Source organism: Bufo gargarizans, chromosome 1 (assembly GCF_014858855.1).
Source record: "Bufo gargarizans isolate SCDJY-AF-19 chromosome 1, ASM1485885v1, whole genome shotgun sequence".
NCBI lineage: Eukaryota > Metazoa > Chordata > Amphibia > Anura > Bufonidae > Bufo > Bufo gargarizans.
Genome location: NC_058080.1, coordinates 151,750,017 through 151,772,137, shown reverse-complemented (window position 1 = coordinate 151,772,137; position 22,121 = coordinate 151,750,017). Strand labels below are relative to the sequence as shown.

The following is a 22,121-nucleotide window of genomic DNA, read 5'->3' as shown; positions in this document are numbered from 1 at the left end:
CTACTTGGGAGTCATGGTACCATACGGTGTGACGATGACCAGGAGTCACATCAGGATTTTTTCCTCCCCAGTAAGTGACCTTGCACTACTGATCGCTTGTGCTCTGGGGGGTCATCACAATGGATGTAAATCCCCTGTAGAGACAACCTGTGATGCACTCTTGGATATGTATTTGGCAATCTGACAAGGGCAGCACACCAGAGGTGATCACAGCCCACATTCAACGATCGTTTGCTTCAGTGATCTGTGAGAGCAGCTCCGTCCTCTCAGCATTCCCGTGCTCAGGCTGTCTTCCTCCGCGCGGCCGGCAGGAGGCGCCAGAGCAGCAGCGGGAGAAGTGATTTAAAGGACGTCTTCTCCTCCGCAGGGAGCGGGGCGGCAGGAAGCTGAGCTCAGCACTGCACACGTGTGAGTGGTCGGGATCCCCCGGGGACGCCAGGAGCAGGCAGGTGCGCGAGAGACCCCCCTGAGGTGTATGTGACACATCTGCATATAGTGTGCTGCAGCCTCCTCCTTGTGATCTGAGCACTGTCCTGCAGTCACTCCTAATGACCCCCCAATCAGGACCCTGTATGGCACATGCTGCACTGGAGACAGTGGGGTGTACCTGCTCCCTGCGGTCAGTGGCTGCTGTGTGAACAGGGACATATGCTGCTGGTGACTGTACATATGTCTGGATTCTGATTTATTAGGAATACCTATTGGCTTCAGTGTTGCAGATGATTTCCCTGTTTTTGGCAGTTGGCACCATTGTAACGGTATCACTGACTTGTTGGTATTCTGCTATTGTAATTTGACATGCTGCAGTGAATGATTACTGCTGAGCGTGCTGCGGGGTATGGGGACACAGCATGCGCCACGCTGCGGGGTATGGGGACACAGCATGCGCCGGGGTATGGGGACACAGCATGCGCCGCGCTCCGGGGGATGGGGGACACAGCATGTGCTGCGCTCCGGGGGATGGGGACACAGCATGCGCTGCGCTCCGGGGGTTGACCTTTGTCCGCTGGGTGACAGGGGAAGACCTGATGTCTGGAAAAAGGTAAGATTACATAGGAAATATAGTATGAGGCCGTGTTGTGTGGTCGAGGTTACGTTGTGTGTGCACGATTTTACTGTGATATAGGCGTAGCGTATAGAAAATACGCTTTCTATAGACTACCTGACTTTTGCCCTAAGTTCACACCTGAGCGTTTTACAGCGCGTTCCTACGCGCTGTAAAACGCTCAACAAGGAGAAACCAATGCTTCCCTATGGGAATGGTTCTCACCTGGGCGTTTTACAGCGCGTTTTAAAACGCCCGACGCTCAAAAAAGTTCTTGAGCTTCTTTGGGGCGTTTTGTCACGCGTTCCCGTACATAGACTTTCGGGAACGCGCGACAATGGGCGTTCGCTTGTCTCTGTATGCGCGATTGTAAATGCCTGTACAATCGCGCATACAGAGCGCTTCTTTTGGAACGCTCAGGTGTGAACCCAGGGTTAGGCCTCTTTCACATGAGTGAGTTTTCAGGGCGGGTGCAATGTGTGACGTGAACGCATAGCACCCGTACATGAGCGTTTTTTTTTTTTCACTTATCAGTTCTGCGTTGCGTGAAAAACGCAGCATGTTCTATATTCGGCGTTTTTCACGCAGCCCTAGCCCCATAGAAGTGAACAGGGCTTCAGTGAAAAATGGTTATTTGCCTGAGACCTTAGAAATTACTTTTCTAGTCTGCAGAACGGACAAGAATAGGACACGTTCATGATGGCATCCGTATGCTGGACTGTTTACATCCGTATTCGTACCTGTCCGTGAATTGTTTGGTACTGCAGCTCCATTTAAGTGAAATGAACTGGAATATCCCACACAAGCTGTGGAGAAGTGTGATGCTGTATTTGGTAGAAAGCAGACATATTTTTCTAGACCTAGAGCGCTCTTAAGAAACTATACCTTTTTAAAAGGGGTTTTCTGAGATATTAAAGGGGTCCTGGGCTTTATCACACAAAATGTTCCTACCTTGGTCCCCGGCACCCGTGTCGATTTTGATGCCTGCGCGGCCGCTTCTCCCCGTCGCATGGATGAAAACATCCGGCCTTGGGTGGCGGCTCCAGCCAATAGCAGGCGGTTATGGGAACAAGGCTCCCTAGTGTCACCCGCGATGCTCGGGAGGCTCCTTCCTGTCGTGGCCTGTGAAGCGGCCTAAGCGCTCATGGAGCCCCCCAGCCTCTTCATACAGCGACAGTCTAATATCCTGGGGATGGGTCATCAATATGTAAATCCTGAAGAACCCCTTTAACTTTCTCAGTCAGGCCATCACTGTGACCAGAGAGAGGACCCTGTGGTGACTGAATTAGAGCATTACCTTTATCTAGGGATGCTCAACCTGCGGCCCTCCAGCTGTTGTAAAACTACAACTCCCATAAGGCTCGGCTGTAGCTATAGGCTTTCTGGGCCTGCTGGGGGTTTTAGTTTTGCAATAGCTGGAGGGCCGCAGGTTGGGCATTCCTGCATCAATGCTGTTCTGTGAGTATCTTTATGTAGGCCTATCAAGAGAACAATAGAGTGGTCGTGCTGTTGTCCCAGTTGTACATCTATTATCACGAGGATTACCCTCCAGATAGCATTTTCCTCTCACAGAAGCAGTAAACTGACTGGATTACCTATCTATATCGGACAGGGATCGGCAACCTTTGGCACTCCAGCTGTGGTAAAACTACGACTCCCAGCATGCACACTTGCTTGGTTGTTCTCAGAACTCCCATAGAAGAGAATGGAGCATGCTGGGAGTTGTAGTTTCGCAACAGCTGGAGTGCCAGAGGTTGCTGACCCCTGATAGGAGGTTCTATTAACCCCTTGCCACCACAGTCAGTTTTGGCAGATTTTTACCTATGGCTCTGTCTGACCTGTTACATGTGCACTTGGCAGCTGAAGACACCTGTGTTGGTCCCATGTTCATATGTGCCCGCATTGGTGAGAAATATTAAGTTTTATCGTGTTTATAACATGTAAATGAGTCTCGTGGAGCAACGGGTGCATTGATGTTACACCTAGAGGCTCAGCTTTCTCTGCAACTGTCGTGTCCGCTGCACTTTTATTTTTCAGGGCCAGTCATGATGACATTAACACTGTCTGGCCCTGTCAAAGTGCAGAGAGCTGAGCCTCTAGGTGTAATGGTAACGCCCCCGTTGCTCCTAGAGGCTGATTTCCATACAATAAAGCTTCATTTTTCTCAGCAATGCGGACACATATGAACATGGGACCAACACAGGTGTCTTCAGCTGCCAAGTGCACATGTAACAGGTCAGCCAGAGTCATAGGTGCCAATCTGCTGACAGATGTCCTTTAACCACCTCAACCCCGCTAGCTTAAACCCCTGTTTTTGGCAGTTGGCACCATTGTAACGGTATCACTGACTTGTTGGTATTCTGCTATTGTAATTTGACATGCTGCAGTGAATGATTACTGCTGAGCGTGCTGCGGGGTATGGGGACACAGCATGCGCCACGCTGCGGGGTATGGGGACACAACATGCGCCACGCTGCGGGGTATGGGGACACAGCATGCGCCGGGGTATGGGGACACAGCATGCGCCGCGCTCCGGGGGATGGGGGACACAGCATGTGCTGCGCTCCGGGGGATGGGGACACAGCATGCGCTGCGCTCCGGGGGTTGACCTTTGTCCGCTGGGTGACAGGGGAAGACCTGATGTCTGGAAAAAGGTAAGATTACATAGGAAATATAGTATGAGGCCGTGTTGTGTGGTCGAGGTTACGTTGTGTGTGCACTGATTTTACTGTGATATAGGCGTAGCGTATAGAAAATACGCTTTCTATAGACTACCTGACTTTTGCCCTAAGTTCACACCTGAGCGTTTTACAGCGCGTTCCTACGCGCTGTAAAACGCTCAACAAGGAGAAACCAATGCTTCCCTATGGGAATGGTTCTCACCTGGGCGTTTTACAGCGCGTTTTAAAACGCCCGACGCTCAAAAAAGTTCTTGAGCTTCTTTGGGGCGTTTTGTCACGCGTTCCCGTACATAGACTTTCGGGAACGCGCGACAATGGGCGTTCGCTTGTCTCTGTATGCGCGATTGTAAATGCCTGTACAATCGCGCATACAGAGCGCTTCTTTTGGAACGCTCAGGTGTGAACCCAGGGTTAGGCCTCTTTCACATGAGTGAGTTTTCAGGGCGGGTGCAATGTGTGACGTGAACGCATAGCACCCGTACATGAGCGTTTTTTTTTTTCACTTATCAGTTCTGCGTTGCGTGAAAAACGCAGCATGTTCTATATTCTCACTCATGTATGTAAACTGACTGGATTACCTATCTATATCGGACAGGGATCGGCAACCTTTGGCACTCCAGCTGTGGTAAAACTACGACTCCCAGCATGCACACTTGCTTGGTTGTTCTCAGAACTCCCATAGAAGAGAATGGAGCATGCTGGGAGTTGTAGTTTCGCAACAGCTGGAGTGCCAGAGGTTGCTGACCCCTGATAGGAGGTTCTATTAACCCCTTGCCACCACAGTCAGTTTTGGCAGATTTTTACCTATGGCTCTGTCTGACCTGTTACATGTGCACTTGGCAGCTGAAGACACCTGTGTTGGTCCCATGTTCATATGTGCCCGCATTGGTGAGAAATATTAAGTTTTATCGTGTTTATAACATGTAAATGAGTCTCGTGGAGCAACGGGTGCATTGATGTTACACCTAGAGGCTCAGCTTTCTCTGCAACTGTCGTGTCCGCTGCACTTTTATTTTTCAGGGCCAGTCATGATGACATTAACACTGTCTGGCCCTGTCAAAGTGCAGAGAGCTGAGCCTCTAGGTGTAATGGTAACGCCCCCGTTGCTCCTAGAGGCTGATTTCCATACAATAAAGCTTCATTTTTCTCAGCAATGCGGACACATATGAACATGGGACCAACACAGGTGTCTTCAGCTGCCAAGTGCACATGTAACAGGTCAGCCAGAGTCATAGGTGCCAATCTGCTGACAGATGTCCTTTAACCACCTCAACCCCGCTAGCTTAAACCCCTTTAATGACCAGACCACTTTTTACGATTCTGCACTACACTACTTTCACCATTTATTGCTCGGTCATGCAACTTACCACCCAAATGAATTTTGCCTCCTTTTCTTCTCACTAATAGAGCTTTCATTTGGTGGTATTTCATTGCTGCTGACATTTTTACTTTTTTTTATTAATCGAAATTTAACGAGATTTTTGCAAAAAAATGACTTTTTACTTTCAGTTGTAAAATTTTTCAAAAAAAACGACATCCATATATACATTTTTCGTTAACTTTATTGTTCTACATTTCTTTGATTAAAAAAAAAAGTTTGGGTAAAAAAAAAAAATGGTTTGGTTAAAAGTTATAGCGTTTACAAACTATGGTGCAAAAATGTGATTTTCCGCTTTTTGAAGCGGCTCTGACTTTCTGAGCACCTGTCATGTTTCCTGAGGTTCTACAATGCCCAGACAGTAGAAAACCCCCACAAATGACCCCATTTCGGAAAGTAGACACCCTAAGGTATTCGCTGATGGGCATAGTGAGTTCATAGAACTTTTTATTTTTTGTCACAAGTTAGCGGAAAATGTTTTTTTTTTTTTTTTTTCCTTACAAAGTCTCATATTCCACTAACTTGTGACAAAAAATAAAAACTTCCATGAACTCACTATGCCCATCATGAAATACCTTGGGGTGTCTTCTTTCCAAAATGGGGTCACTTGTGGGGTAGTTATACTGCCCTGGCATTTTAGGGGCCCAAATGCGTGCGAAGTAGTTTGCAATCAAAATCTGTAAAAAAATGCCCTGTGAAATCCAAAAGGTGCTCTTTGGAATGTGGGCCCCTCTGCCCACCTAGGCTGCAAAAAAGTGTCACACGTGGTATCGCCGTACTCAGGAGAAGTTGGGGAATGTGTTTTGGGGTGTCATTTTACATATACCCATGCTGGGTGAGAGAAATATCTTGATCAAATGCCAACTTTGTATAACAAAATGGGAAAAGTTGTCTTTTGCCGAGATATTTCTCTCACCCAGCATGGGTATATGTAAAATGACACCCCAAAACACGTTCCCCAACTTCTCCTGAGTACGGCGATACCAGATGTGTGACACTTTTTTGCAGCCTAGATGCGCAAAGGTGCCCAAATTCCTTTTAGGAGGGCATGTTTAGACATTTGGATCCCAGACTTCTTCTCACGCTTTAGGGCCCCTAAAAAGCCAGGGCAGTATAAATACCCCACATGTGACCCCACTTTGGAAAGAAGACACCCCAAGGTATTCAATGAGGGGCATGGCGAGTTCATAGAAATTTTGTTTTTTCGGCACAAGTTAGCGGAAATTATTATTATTATTTTTTTTTTTATCAAAGTCTCCCTTTCCGCTAACTTGGGACAAAAATGTAAATCTTTCATGGACTCAATATGCCCCTCAGTGAACACCTTGGGGTGTCTTCTTTCCAAAATGGGGTCAGTTGTGGGGTGTTTGTACTGCCCTGGCACTTGAGGGTCTCCGCAATCATTACATGTATGGCCAGCATTAGGAGTTTCTGCTATTCTCCTTATATTGAGCATACAGGTAATGAGATTTTTTTTTCCGTTCAGCCTCTGGGCTGAAAGAAAAAATGAACGGCACAGATTGCTTCATTCACATCGATCATTGTTGATGAAAAAATCTCTGCCAAAAAAAAGGAGGGGAAAGGCGTCTGCCAGGACATAGGAGCTCCGCCCAACATCCATACCCACTTAGCTCGTATGCCCTGGCAAACCCGATTTCTCCATTCACATCAATCGATGTGGATGAATAAATCATTGCCGGGATTTATTTATTTTTTTATATACAAAGTGTTTGCCAAAGCATATGAACACCGCCCCTCAGCTCATATGCCTCGGCAAACGTATCTTTTACTGCAGAGGAGAAATCTCGTCTTGCAGCGCCGCATACACCGACTTTTGTGTAATCTGACAGCAGCGCAATGCTTCTGTCAGAATGCACATCAGTGCTGCAGCTGGTTCATCGGTTGGTTCACCTAGAAGGTAAAAAAAAACAAAAAAAAACAGGCAGCAACGCAATAAATTTATTAGCATGAACTTTATAATAACATTTGAACAGAACCTTAACTTTTTTGCTTACCGGTGATTTTTTATTTTTATTTTTTACCTTTTTATAGGACAAACCTCTCCTTCCCCATGGGACAATGTGCAAAGCGTAAATCGCCCAGAGATGTGGCGAAGTACATTATGCACTTTGTCCCAGGTGAAAGGAGAGGTTTGCAGCAGCTCTGTGTGTGAAATGGTCCTAATAGCCCTGTGTGCCTGTCCTGTGTGACGCAGTCCCTATGCTAATAGTGTACCTGTGTGTGGTACTTCCGGAAACACTCCCCTAAGCATAGGGCAGGGTGGTCAGGACAGAAATAGCGGGTGTCACGCCTTATTCCACTCCTGCTACAGACACAACATCTTTTTTGGGGTGGCGGTTAGTTTGAGGTACCAGAAATGACATTGGGGAAATGTCGCTTGTGTAGCCGGCTCACTACACTGGTGGATGGGGCCACGGAACCTCCTGGATACAGGAGGTTCTCGATGATCTGTTCCTGAAATTTGAGGAAGGATCCTGTTCTCCCAGCCTTACTGTAGAGAACAAAACTATCGTACAGAGCCAATTGAATTAAATATACAGACACCTTCTTATCCCAGCGTCTGGTGCGGCGGGACACTAAATAAGGAGCCAACATCTGGTCATTGAAGTCCACCCCTCCCATGATCAAATTATAGTCGTGGTCCAGAGGGGCTTTTCAATGACACTGGTTGCTCGTTCAATTTGTATTGTCGTGTCTGCGTGAATGGAGGAGAGCATGTAAACGTCACGCTTGTCTCTCCATTTCACCGCGAGCAGTTCTTCGTTACACAAGGCAGCCCTCTCCCCCCTTGCAAGACGAGTGGTAACGAGCTGTTGGGGGAAGCCCCGGCGACTAGGTCGCGCGGTGCCACAGCAGCCAATCTGTTCTAAAAACAAATGCCTGAAGAGGGGCACACTTGTGTAAAAATTGTCCACATAAAGATGGTACCCCTTGCCAAATAAGGGTGACACCAAGTCCCAGACTTTCTTCCTACTGCTCCCCAGGTAGTCAGGTCAACTGACCGGCTCCAGGGTCTGATCTTTACCCTCATAGACACAAAATTTTGTGGGTATAGCCTGTGGCCCTTTCACAGAGCTTATACAATTTGACCCCATACCAGGCGCGCTTGCTTGGGATGTATTGTTTGAAGCCAAGGCGCCCGGTAAAATATATGTGACTCGTCTACGCAGATGTTTTGCTCAGGGGTATACAAATCTGCATATTTGGTGTTAAAGTGGTCTATAAGGGGCCGAATTTTGTGGAGCCGGTTAAAAGCTGGGTGGCCTCTGGGACGAGAGGTGCTGTTGTCACTAAAGTGTAGGAAACGCAGGATGGTCTAAAATCGTGTCCTGGACATGGCAGCAGAGAACATGGGCATGTGATGAATTGGGTTCGTGGAGCAGTATGACCGCAATTCATGCTTTTTTGTTAGGCCCATGTTGAGGAGATGGCCCAGAAAAGTTTTAAATTCGGAAACTTGGACGGGTTTCCACCGGAAAGACTGAGCATAAAAGCTTCCCGGGTTGGCAGCTTTAAATTGAGTGGCATACCGATTTGTTTCTGCCACGACTAAGTCCAAGAGCTCCGCAGTCAAGAACAGCTCAAAAACTCCCAGTGCCGATCCGATCTGAGCTGTCTCAACCCGAACTCCAGACTGGGCGGTGAAAGAGGAAACTACTGGTGCGGCTGAAGTTGGGGGCTGCCAATCAGGGTTAGCCAGCACCTCAGGGACTCTAGGGGCTCTACGGTCCTGTCTGTGCGGTGGCTGCGATGGGGGAACTACTGCACGTGCCACCGTGCCAGCTTCAACTGCCCTTCTGGTGCTCGCCACTTCACCATGTTGTACGGCAGTGCTGGTACTAGGTCCACGATGGGCTGCGCTGCTGGTGTATGCCTCACCACGTAATCCGACAGCGCCAGCCTCACTCTGCTGCCCTTAAAGCGTATCCTGCGCAACCTGTGGTCTAGCAACACAGGGCCGGGTACGCCTGGTGGTATCAGGGACCTCAACCTCATCGTCCAAGCTTTGGGTCAGACTGCCATTGCTTCCTACAGGTTCGTATTCTGATTCGCTGGATTCGTCAGATGAGGGTTCCCATTCCTCATCCGACTGGGTCAGAAGCCTGTAGGCCTCTTCAGAAGAATACCCCTTATTTGCCATTTGGCTAACTAAAATTTAGGGGGTATTCCCTGAGACTACCTAAGAAAAAAAGCAAGCCTGTCTTACAAATGGGAGGCTAGCGAAGTACCGGAAGCTGCTGCGATTGATTTTTTTTTTTATCGCCGCAGCGCTTGTAAAGTGATTGTGCAGTGATAAAAAAAATAAAAAATTGTCACTGCGGCGGGGCGGGCGTGGGTGAATGCACGTGTGGGCGACCGATCAGGCCTGATCGGGCAAACACTGCGTTTTGGGTGGAGGGCGAGCTAAGGTGACACTAATACTATTATAGATCTGACTGTGATCAGTTCTGATCACTTACAGATACTATAAAAGTACAAATGCTGATTAGCGATAAGCGAATCAGTGACTGCGGTGGGCTGGGCTCTAACCGACGCTAACTACCTAACAAAGGGGCCTAAACTATCCTAAAACCTAACCGTCAATACTAGTGAAAAAAAAGTGACAGTTTACACTGATCACTTTTTTCCTTCACTAGTGATTGACAGGGGTGATCAAGGGGTTAATTGGGGTGATGGGGGGTGATCTGGGGGCTAAGTGTAGTGTTTGCTGTGTACTTACAGTAATGTGTGCTCCTCTGCTGGGACCAACCGACGAAAAGGACCAGCAGAGGAGCACAGTCCTAAGGGGCAGGAGGGAATCTGATCCACTGGAAGAAGAGTTAGTGGGGGCCCCAGCTATTGAAACAGTGTGTGGAGGTTTACCCTGTGCGGCGTAAGTTCTCCTCCGGGAGCCTCTGCAAAAGTCTGGGCTCCCTTCTCTATCCTTTCCCCTTCCGTCTAACTTCCCAGTTCCTGGGCTCCTGCGAAGCTCTGCGGCTGTGTTCACCTGTTCGGCTGCTGGCACGCCCGTTCACTGGCCAGTGTTTAAGCCTTTACTTCTAAGTTTCGATGGTGGGAGGAAGCTATGCTTTGGACCGGAAGGGGAGGAATGCCGGCTGTGCGCACCGAGGAGAAAAGCCCAGCCAGCTCACTGACACGCTGGGTGAGAAGAGCATGTGCAGTACCTCTGTTCAGGCTGTGTTGGCTGTTTGATACATGGAGCAGGCTCAGCGCGCAGAACCCACTGAGGCCACCAATGATACATTGGTACCGGGAGGGGGGGGGGTGGAGTAAGAAGGGTTTTACCCCAGCATGAATATTATTTATTTATATGCTCATGGGGTCATTTTTGTTGCTTGGGTATCAAAGGAGTCTTCTAGGAAGACCTCCAGAGTAAAGGAACGGGGATGTGGTATATTTACGAAGAAGCTCTGTTCTGCCTGGGCAAAACCCCTATGTCAAGCATGTATCAGCAAGTTAATGGAGGCGGAAACTCCATCTTTAATGGGTAGCATTAAACAAATGATACGTGAAGAAGTCAGAGAGTTGGTTAGCGGTTTGATCAAGCACCGTCCCAGTACTTCTGTTGCTGCTAAGGACTCCCCCTCCAGTGACAGTTGAGATAATTTCGGGTCTGGAGAAGAAAGGAGTGGAGGTCATCACATGATTTTTCTGAAGACGAGGCTGCAGGGAGACCACTTTTTCATGTGGAGAACACTAGCTCCCTAGTAAAGGCGGTTAGGGCTACGATGGGGTTGGGGGATCAGAAGCCACAGCATTCAGTCTAGGATTCAATGTTTGAAGGGTTAGGCCCCAAGAAGAGGAAGGTGTTTGATGTCATAAGAACTTTCAGGAGGTTATTGCCAGAGAATGGAAAAGACCGGATGGGAAATTCTTCGTTCCCTCTTCAGTGAAGGGGAGTATCCGTTCGAGGAGGAATTGTCTGCTCCTTGGGCTAGAGCCCCAAAGCTGGATGCCCCTGTAGCAAAGGCCACTCTCCCCTTTGAGGATATGGGTTCACTCAGGGACCCAATGGACAGAAGGGCAGAGGTTTATTTAAAGAAGAATTGGAAAGCCTCTGCTGCAACTTTTTGACCTGCCATTGCCGCTACATCTGTTGCTAGGTCCCTGAAAAGTTTGAATGGGGGAGTTAGAGGCTCACATTAGGGGGGTACCCATAGGGAGCAATTGCTTTCTTCTTTTCCTATTATAAACAATGCCTCAGAATTTTTTTGTAATTTTTTTTATTTTTTTTTAGGCATTATAGACTAAAGATACCGTCTAATTAAGGTCTTTAATTTGGTTGTAAAGTACTTCAGGCTGTGGTCCCACCCTAGGAAAAAAATGTCTTGCCTATTCTCGGGGGGTGCTGTCATAGGCGAGAAAGAATGATTGGATTACACTTACCGGTAATGTTTGTTTACATCTTACACCTCCATTCAGACCCCACGTATCTTGCAGGAAAGCTTCCCTGCAGGGGATCTAGGCCATTTCCCAGTTCAATGAACATTATCAGACATCATGGAACCGGCGATTCATACAGAATTATGACTTTCCTGTCCATCACAGACTAAACCAGATAAATATTTGTGTACCTGTGGTGAACAGGCCCATGGTCATAGTTTGGTGGTGGGATGCCAGGGAAGGGAGATATACTTATCTCCCCACAGAAACCAAATAACAGTACCATGCTTGGACTCTACTGGTAGCCTGAACCCAGGCGGATTCATTGGTCCCAGAACCACTTCCCTGCGACACTATGGTCTGGAGCCATGAGCCCTAATTGGTTTTGTGGCTCATTTTGCTGCCAGCCTCAGAAGAGGGAGAGTGGACTCCTCCCAGAGGCTGGGAGGGGCCGGCTACAGGTCAAAAGGCTTGTGCCAACAAGTGGGCATGTCTTTTTCTCTGAAGGGGCGGGGACACAACGTGCTATGTGACTACAGTGCAAACTGCTGACATCACTGCCTCCCATGTGACTACAGCTAAGAACTTATCACAACCCAAAGGACTCATCCCTCTGTTAGGCCTCATGCACACAACCGTTTTTTTTTTGCAGATGGTATGCGGACCAATTTATTTCAATGGGTCTGCAAAAAACGCGGACAGCACACAGTGTTGTCCGTTCCGTTGCTCCGCAAAAAAAAGTGCATGTACTATTTTTTTTCTAGTTTGCGGACAAGTATAGGCATTATTACAATGGATCCGCAAAAAAAAAAAAAACTGATGCCATACGGAACGTCATCTGTTGTTTTTTTGGGGCGGACCGCAAGACACATATGGTCGTGTGCATGTAGCTTAAACTGATTTTGCTCTGTTTTAATCCGGTTTGTCCCATACTACCTGTATTTGCAACCTCAGACCACTGTATGTTCTTTGTGTGTATAGTGGTTATTTCTAGTGAGCCCTTAAGGCGATTCAATATATAATTTAATTTTGTGCTAGCTTGTATTTCGATCACGAATCCCCCACGTCCGTGTTTCGGCCTAGTTCTACGCTACTGCGGGTTGGTTTCTCACCCTATATAATCCCGTTAGCAGACTGGACTTATATCAATTGAGAAGCTGGTGGCAGCCTTCCTGGGCTGAGGACGCGCTGGGGTAGTGAAAAGGCTCTCTCAGCTTGTTGCCTCTCTGTGCCCGTGCGGATAGGAGTCGGTGAACCCTGTACCAAGCTGACCTTACCTGCTCCTCAGGGATGGCGTAATGTCACACCTTGATAACCAGTGACTATACCGTATCTCGCTGGCTCCACGTATTTTTTTTTTCCCACAATCTGAGAGCCATAAGGCTACTTTCATACTCGCGTTTTAGGTAGATCTGCAAAAACGGATCTGTTACAAACGGATCCGTTCATGTATTATTGTATTATCTGTAACATAGCACAGACGGATCCGTCATGAACTCCATTGAAAGTCAATGGGAGACGGATCCGTTTTCTTTTGTGCCAGATTGTGTCAGAGAAAACTGATCCGTCCCCGTTGACTTGCATTGTGTGCCAGGACTGATCCATTTGGCTCTGTATCATAAAGCGGACAGCAAAATGCTGCAGTTAGCGTTTTGGTGTCCGCCTCCAGAGCGGAATGGAGACTGATCGGAGGCAAACTGATGCATTAGGGCAAAACTGTTCCCTTTTTGTACCGCTTGTGAGAGGCTATGATGGATCTCTCAAACGGAAAGCCAAAACACTAGTGTGAAAGTAGACTGTTTCTTTATCCATGGGCGTAGCTTAATGAGGGCAATATACTGTATTGATTAGCTTTTACATTTGTGGAATGTTTCATTATTTTCACTGTATTGTTTAACGAACATGTTAACTTCTATACTTACATGTTCTGTATGTGTTTATTTTACACTTTTTACTAAATTAAAACCACTTTTTATGTGAATGTTTTTTTTTTTTTAGTCCCACTGGTGGACTTAACAATGCAGTTATTTGATTGCTTTAATAATGCTTTTCAATAAAACCTTACCTTCGCCATAGCCTTATACATACATTCACTGCAGGCCTGAGAGCCTTTGCTAGACCTCCTGACTGCCATGGCAACATTAGTATCCTGGGATCGTGTTGGGCTGATGGAGACAGTGACCCCCTCCCTCTATCAAACCGCACAGATGCGATGGCCACTGTTGACATAGTCTAAGGAGTTAAATGGTTAGGATTGGAGATAACTCTGATCCTGGCCATTGCATGGATGCCCCAGGACCAATCTTGGAGACTGTTGGTTTGGCTAATTTCACTCGAGCGTGTTCAGTTTGGGGAACAGTCTCCGTGTGATGGCTTCCTTTCCTTCACTGAACACTGCTCCTCTAACCCCGAACTTTGTGTCATAATGACTTAAGATGTTGTGAGTTACTGTCTGACCATGGGTCTACTGTACTGTACTCATGGCATTATGTGGGTACAGTAGAGGGGCACAAACTCACTGTATCTTAGCTCATTTAAGAGGCTGTGAGTTTGGGTTAGAGGACAAGTGTTAGGTCCACGAAATCTAGCCATCACACGGAGCACGTTTCCCAGGCTCAACACACTTGTGTGAAATTAGCCCATGACCGACTTTACTTTCTGAATAGATATAGTGCACAGTAAAGCAATGGCGACAAATTTACAGCACCCTTTCCAACTGACCCTTTTTATATACATACAGGCACCACTTTAGGTCATGCTATGTACATGTCCAGTGTTTCGCTAATATCCTTCCCCATCTCCCTGAGTGCCAGATCACTTTCCAGACCTGAATTAATATTTAAATAGAGGTCAAGTTACAGGATGCAGAGGTTTCTGAATGCATTCCTCATGTATAGGATTTCAGCAGCCAAGCTCCGTCCTAGACAAGAATTGCTGTTGGTAGAGGAATGCTCTCGGACATGCCATAAGGTCAGCGTAATGTATAATCTGTTTGTGTCGTCTGCATCGGGCACCAGTGGATGGAAATAGAAGCTGGCTTGTAGGGTCAGGGTGCTCGGTCACTAGAGTAGGACCACATTCAGGTCTGCTGTTTGGTAATGCAGCTTGGCTTTTGGTGAGTTCAAGATGAAATTGTCTACACAAACACGTCCTACCAGTAACTGAGGAAATGTAGACCTGGAGGAACCGGAGCATGTACCCTGCTATGGTGATCTAATTTTGATCCATGACTGGGGGCGAGTGGATTACACTGCTGGGACTGGAGAGGGCCTTTAGCTCAGAGGAGTGCCTCCACTGGGTCCTGTTGTATCCACTTATCAACTGTGAGGAGTAGGCCCATATAGGATTTGAGTAGGGATGAGAGAACTTGTGTTTAAGTTAAGTACAAGGTTCAGGTTATCTAAGACTTCTGTTATGGATTCCGCTACCACGGAACATAATTTATGGTCCATGCTAGAGGAGTTCATAGCTGAATTCTTAGATAACCCAAACCTTGTACGCTGAACTTGAAAACAGGTAAGCTCGACACTAGAGTTCAGTCCTCAGTATATAAACATGTGTATTCATCCACTGCCAGCAGTGAATATAATGTGGGAAGTTGTTGAGTCTTTCATGGTACAGTGAATAAACTAAATTTGTGAGGCAAGAAGCCCCATTGTGGATTCTCTATCTTTTCGCTGCTCCCCGCATGCCTTAGACCTGTCTTTTATTGCTGCCATTGACTGTACAGCACGTCATATCTTCTCACGTGAAAAGCTCCATAGATTTTGATCATTTTGTAAAATCTGCATTTGCCTTTCCACACTTCACTTGACTCCAGGCTGTTCATTCACTTTCTCCTAAAAGGCTTGTTCACACCTGTGTGGCTGTCACTGTGGAATTGCTGTAGGCTTCAGTGCCACAGGTCCCCCGCCTGACAGATCTGACCGTGTTACAGTTTATTACAATACCGTACCATTGATGGCCTGTCCTTAACCCTAGATGTTAAACCCGTGCAGATCTTGAATCAGTTAGGCCCTGCCTAAGAAGCTTTATGGTACTGCCACATGTGCCTGAATATTCAGCTGCTAGTGGTGCTGTGGTTTCTGTCATGGTTCCACATCAAAAACATAAAAGAAAATGTTTGCCGCATATTTTTTTGCCACAGAAATGGCAGGTTTCTTTCTCCATTGCAAAGGGTGAAATCCACAGCATAAATTGACATGGTGCAGATTTGAAATCCGCACCGCAGGTCAATTTACATATTTTTTTTATTTTTTTTTGTAGGCAACGTGCGTATGAGATTTCTCGTCCGCTTTGCTTGTTCTGTCCAATGCTGTGGATTTGCAGCTTGAAATTCCACGATTGCAAATCTGCAGCATTTTAGTAATGTGTGAACCTACCTTTAAAAACTGTTTGTCAGTGTAAGGCCTCACGCTGTTTTGGCGGCCCGGATGCTGGCCCATTCACTTCAATGGGGCCGCAAAAGATGCAGACGGCACTCCGTGTGTTGTCCGCATCCGTTTGCTCCGTTCCGCGCCCCCGCTAAAAAAAATAACCTGTCCTATTCTTGTCCGGGATTTGCGGACAAGAATAGGCATTATATTGACAGCTGCCCGTTCTGTTCCGTAAATTGCGGAAAGCACACGGGCGGCTTTCGTTTTTTGCGGTCTGCAAAAAACTGGCACAGTCGTGTGCATGAGGCCTAGGAGTCAATTCATGTAGTCTGAGCATTTTGCAGTAGTATACGTCAAGTAGATATGCTGGAGTATACGGTACTTCTGACGGAAGACTGACACATGCCACTGTATATGCATATAGAAGCATAGGGTCCTATTTAAAAAAGAACAATGTACAGCTGTAAATGAAATATAGCTACCACCCCAGTGAAGACCAAAAGAAAAATACTTTTGGCCATTATTGGTTAAAAAAAAAAAAAAAAGGCATAGATCTGAAGTGTACATCTGGAGCTCGGATGCTGTGCGCACAGAGACTAAAAGTCCTTTTACGCAACTTGATAATCAGGCCTATTGGAGACAAGTCTTTGTAGAAATACACATTCCTGGTAATTGGCTTGTGTAAGGTACTTTTACATGGACCAATATATCAATTATCGGGAACGAACTAAAAATTCCTGATAATTGCCTGATCTTCAGGAGGGTTGCATTTACATAGAAATTGTTTCTGGGAAGCAGCACAATTGGGGGGAAAAATGATTTTGGGTACCGGCAGAATGACAGGATGACCTAATGAACTGGGGAAGTTGGGGGGTAAAAACGGGCAGAGTAAGGGGGGCAGAGAAAACCAGAAGCTCATGAATATCGGGACTGGTTGGCATGGGCTGGAGCTGTTGGCACGGAGCAGCATAAAACTGTTGACAGATTCACTTTTAAAGGACTTATAATTATTTTTCTCTTCAGAAGGATAAGATGCACTTAGTTTCCATCAGCTGTAAGTGTATGAAACAATACTGTTTCTGTACAGTTGTGTAGATGGTGTGATCTGAGATGGACTAAACCTCTTTTAGGGTACTTTCACACTTGCGTTTTTCTTTTCCGGCATAGAGTTCCGTCACAGGGGCTCTATACCGGAAAATAACTGATCAGGCATATCCCCATGCATTCTGAATGGAGAGTAATCCATTCAGTTTGCATCAGGATGTCTTCAGTTCAGTCGTTTTGACTGATCAGGCAAAAGAGAAAACCGTAGCATGCTACGGTTTTATCTCCGGCGAAAAAAACTGAAGACTTGCCTGAATGCCGGATCCGGCATTTTTTTCCATAGGAATGTATTAGTGCCGGATCCGGCATTCAAAATACCGGAATGCCGGATCCGTTTTTCCGGTCTGCGCATGCGCAGACCTTTAAAAATGAAAAAAAAAAAAAAAAACGGATCCGTTTTGCCTGATGACACCGGAAAAACGGATCCGGTATTGCAATGCATTTTTCTGACTGATCAGGCATTTTTCTGACTGATCAGGATCCTGATCAGTCTGAAAAATGCCTGATCAGTCAGAAAAAATGACATCCGTTTGCATACAATTTGCCTGATCAGGCAGTCAGTTCAGGCAACGGAACTGCCTGCCGGAATCAAGCAACGCAAGTGTGAAAGTACCCTCAGGCCCCTTTCACATGATCTAGCTTACCGCATGGGTGAAATGCATAGCACCCGCACTGGATTCTGACCCATTCATATTTTTATTTTTTTTCACGCATCAGTAATGCGTTTGAAAATCGCAGCATGTTCTATATTCCGCGTTTTTCATGCAACCTTGGCCACATGGAAGTGAAAGGGGCTTCAGTTAAAAACTCATTGCATCCGGAAGCAAGTGCGGTTGCAATGTGCTTTTCACTAAGGCTGGGTTCAGACCTGAGCATTTTACAGCGCGTTCCTACGCGCTGTAAAACGCTCAACAGGCAAGAACCAATGATTCCCTATGGGAATGGTTCTCACCTGAGCGTTTTACAGCGCGTACAATCGCGATGTCAAACACCCGACGCCCCAAGAAGTACAGGAGCTTCTTTGGGGCGTCTTGTCGCGCGTTCCCGTACATAGACTTCAGCGGGAACACGTGACAATGGGCGTTTGCTTGTCTCTGTATGCGCAATTGCGAACGCCCGTACAATCGCGCATACAGAGCGTACGTTCAGTACGCTCAGGTCTGAACCCAGCTTGATGGTTGCTAGGAGATGTTTGTAAACCTTCAGGTTTTTTTTATCACGCATGTGAAAAACACATCGAATGCATTGCACTCGCGTGGAAACAACTGAACACAAACGCAGACAAAACTGACTGAACTTGCTTGCAAAATGGTGCGAGTTTTACCAAATGCATTCTCAACGCATCCGGAGCCAACCCGTCACGCTCGTGTGAAAGGTGCCTTAGGGTTAAAAAAAATATATACCGGTATATGAAAAAAAAACTCATCCACCTGAACACGCAGAGGCAGCATCTCCTCTCTTGATGCAGACAGGTGCTGCGCCCATGCTGGGGCTACTGTAGGAGGACACTAGGTATACTGCAGGGGTTGGGAATAAAAAAAATAAATAAAAAGAAAAGCCAAAGAAAATCATAAATTTTTAATGGCCAGTTATGAGGTAAAATGGAGGTAAAAATGTTTGAAAAATGGGTCATAAAAAACACTGCATCTGTTGTCCTGGCAATTTTTTTTTTTTTTTTTTTTCACATGTGAATGTAGCCTAAGGCCTCATGCACACGGACGTTTTTTTTCACGGTCCGCAAAACGGGGTTCCGTTGGTCCGTGATCCGTGACCGTTTTTCCGTCCGTGGGTCTTCCTTGATTTTTGGAGGATCCACTGACATGAAAAAAAAGTCATTTTGGTGTCCGCCTGGCCGTGCGGAGCCAAACGGATCCGTCCTGAATTACAATGCAAGTCAATGGGGACGGATCCGTTTGATGTTGACACAATATGGTGCCATTTCAAACGGATCCGTCCCCATTGACTTTCAATGTAAAGTCTGGAGTTCTGTTATACCATCGGATTGGAGTTTTCTCCAATCCGATGGTATATTTTAACTTGTAGCGTCCCCATCACCATGGGAACGCCTCTATGTTAGAATATACTGTCGGATATGAGCTACATCGTGAAACTCATTTCCGACAGTATATTCTAACACAGAGGCGTTCCCATGGTGATGGAGACGCTTCAGGTTAGAATATACAAAAAAACTGTGTACATGACTGCCCCCTGCTGCCTGGCAGGTGCTGCCAGGCAGCAGGGGGCAGACCCCCCCCCCCCTGTTTCTAACTCATTGGTGGCCAGTGGGCCCCCCCTCCCCTGTTGTTAACTCGTTGGTGGCCAGTGTGCGCACCCCCCTCCCTCCCTCCCTCTATTGTTTTAATACATTGGGGCCAGTGTGCGCGCGCCCCCCAACCCCCCCTCTATTATTTTAATACATTGGGGCCAGTGTGCGCGCGCCCCCCCAACCCCCCCCCTCCCTCCCTCTATTGTTTTAATACATTGGGGCCAGTGTGCGCGCGCCCCCCCCAACCCCCCCTCCCTCCCTCTCTCTATTGTTTTAATACATTGGGGCCAGTGTGCGCACCCCCCCAACCCCCCCTCCCTCCCCCCATTGTAATCATCATCGGTGGCAGCGGAGTAGAAGATTTTCATACTTACCTGGCTGCTGGCTGCTGCGATGTCTGCGTCCGGCCGGGAGCTCCTCCTACTGGTAAGTGACAGGCCTGTGCGGCGCATTGCTGTCACTTACCAGTAGGAGGAGCTCCCGGCCGGACGCAGACATCGCAGCAGCCAGCAGCCAGGTAAGTATGAAAATCTTCTACTCCGCTGCCACCGATGATGATTACAATAGAGGGAGGGGGGGGGGGGGGGGGTGCGCACACTGGCCCCAATGTATTAAAACAATAGAGGGAGGGAGGGGGGGTTGGGGGGGCGCGCGCACACTGGCCCCAATGTATTAAAACAATAGAGGGAGGGAGGGGGGGTTGGGGGGGGCGCGCACACTGGCCCCAATGTATTAAAACAATAGAGGGAGGGAGGGAGGGGGGTGCGCACACTGGCCACCAACGAGTTAACAACAGGGGAGGGGGGGGGCCGCACAATGATATTCAAACTGGGGAGGGGGGGGGGGGGGGTCTGCCCCCTGCTGCCTGGCAGCCCTGATCTCTTACAGGGGGATATGATGGGGTTAATTGTACTATCATATCCCCCTGTAAGAGATCGGGTGCTGCCAGGCAGCAGGGGGCAGTCTTGTACAAAGTTTGCAGTGTATTCTAACTAGAAGCGTCCCCATCACCATGGGAACGCTTCTGTGTTAGAATATACTGTCGGAAATGAGTTTTCACGAAGTGAAAACTTAGATCAGAAAAAGCTTTTATGCAGACGGATCTTCGGATCCGTCTGTATGAAACTAAAACCTACGGCCACGGATCACGGACACGGATGCCAATCTTGTGTGCATCCGTGTTCTTTCACGGACCCATTGACTTGAATGGGCCCGTGAACCGTTGGCCGTGAAAAAAATAGGACAGGTCATATTTTTTTCACGGCCAGGAAACACGGCTCACGGATGCGGCTGCCAAACGGTGCATTTTCCGATTTTTCCACGGACCCATTGAAAGTCAATGGGTCCGTGAAAAAAAACGGAAAACGGCACAACGGCCACGGATGCACACAACGGTCGTGTGCATGAGGCCTAAGACTTCATGCAAACGACCGTTTTTTTTTAAGGTCCGCAAAAACGGGGTCCGTAGATCCGTGACCGTTTTTTCGTCCGTGGGTCTTTTGGAGGATCCATGGACATGAAAAATGAAAAAAAAAAATCTAAGTCAAGTTTGCCATTGAAATGATAGGAAAAAACTGACACGGATCACGGACACGGATGACAATCTTGTGTGCATCCGTGATTTTTCCACGGACCCATTGAAAGTCAATGGGTCAGTGAAAAAAAAAACCGGCACAACGGCCACGGATGCACACAACGGTCGTGTGCATGAGGCCTTAGGGTGCTGCCAGTTTTTTTTTTTTTCTGGGGGGGAAAAAAACCCCACCATACCCAAAGCATATTGCCATTAAAAAATTCCCTTTCAAGGTGGAAACAAACACCACGACAATAAAGCCTGTATGTCCTTCACTTAGAGGACCTGTCACAGCCCCTGACGTGCCTGTTTTAGTAACTACTTTCATTCCCCATGCAATAAATATTCTAGAGCGTGTATACTTTGTGATGTGCCATTCCGGTATTATTCCTGCTAGAAGTGGGGTGTGTCCCAGCGGGAATAACAAAGGAGCGACACACCACAGCATTATAAAAAATAAATGCACCAGAATTATTTAATGTGGATTACAGTTAGGGCTGTTACACAGGGGCAAGTCCATTGCGGGCGTCACACTGTGTGCGAGCGTGATCCTCCGTCCTGGACTTGCAGGAGAGCGCAGCGTTGTCTGTGTGCCTCATGCTTGAACTTAATTCTACAGAATCATGGTGACCTAAAGCTGTCAGTATGATTCTGTTGAGGGAAGTTCAAACAGAGGCACACAGCATTATAAATCAGTATAATGCCGTGCGCTCCTGTAAGACGAACCGTGTCCAGAACGGAGGGTCACGCTCAGACACTGAGTGTGATTCCTGCAATGGACTTGCTCATGTGCAACAGCCCTTTTTTGCTAAGACTGATGTCAGGAGTGTTGACAGGTCCTCAACACTCCTCTTAAAAATGCCGGAAAAAAAAAAACCTAACACTAGTCTTAGATGTTTTCTGGACTTAGGATAGGCCACCAATGAATTGGTAGGGCATCCAGTCCCTGGCCATTAATAGAAGGGGCACTTGGCAGCGCCACTGTATACAGGGGTGCAGCGTGTTGTCTGGTTTGCAGCTTGGCCCCATCCACATAAGCCACCATGCCTCTGCAAATATGAGCACGGCCCCACGTAGTGTAATCACTGTGGGATTATATGTGGAAAATCTACAGCATTTACAGGAGCAGCGAAGTGGATGAGATTTAAAAAAATAAAAATCTCAGGCACATTTATTAAGACTTGCGTTTTAGACGCCTGTCTTAATAAAGGTCCATAACTGGCGGTGGTACCCCCTTCCCTGCCCACGCCACGCCCACAATTTTAGACCGGGCGTATTTCAATATAGTATATG

At 47.3% G+C, this 22,121-nt stretch overlaps 1 protein-coding gene across 2 annotated transcripts in view; it reads left to right on the top strand.

Annotated features, from left to right (window-relative positions):
- Positions 1-375: 375 nt before the first annotated feature.
- MTUS1 (microtubule associated scaffold protein 1) overlaps positions 376-22,121 on the top strand; it is a 261,609-nt gene continuing 239,863 nt past the window's right edge. The window contains exon 1 of one of the 2 annotated variants that reach the window (XM_044299622.1): positions 376-449. The gene's annotated coding sequence lies outside the window, so the exon portion shown is untranslated. The remainder of the gene's footprint in view (positions 450-22,121) is intronic. The other variant, XM_044299618.1, reaches the window with a different exon arrangement.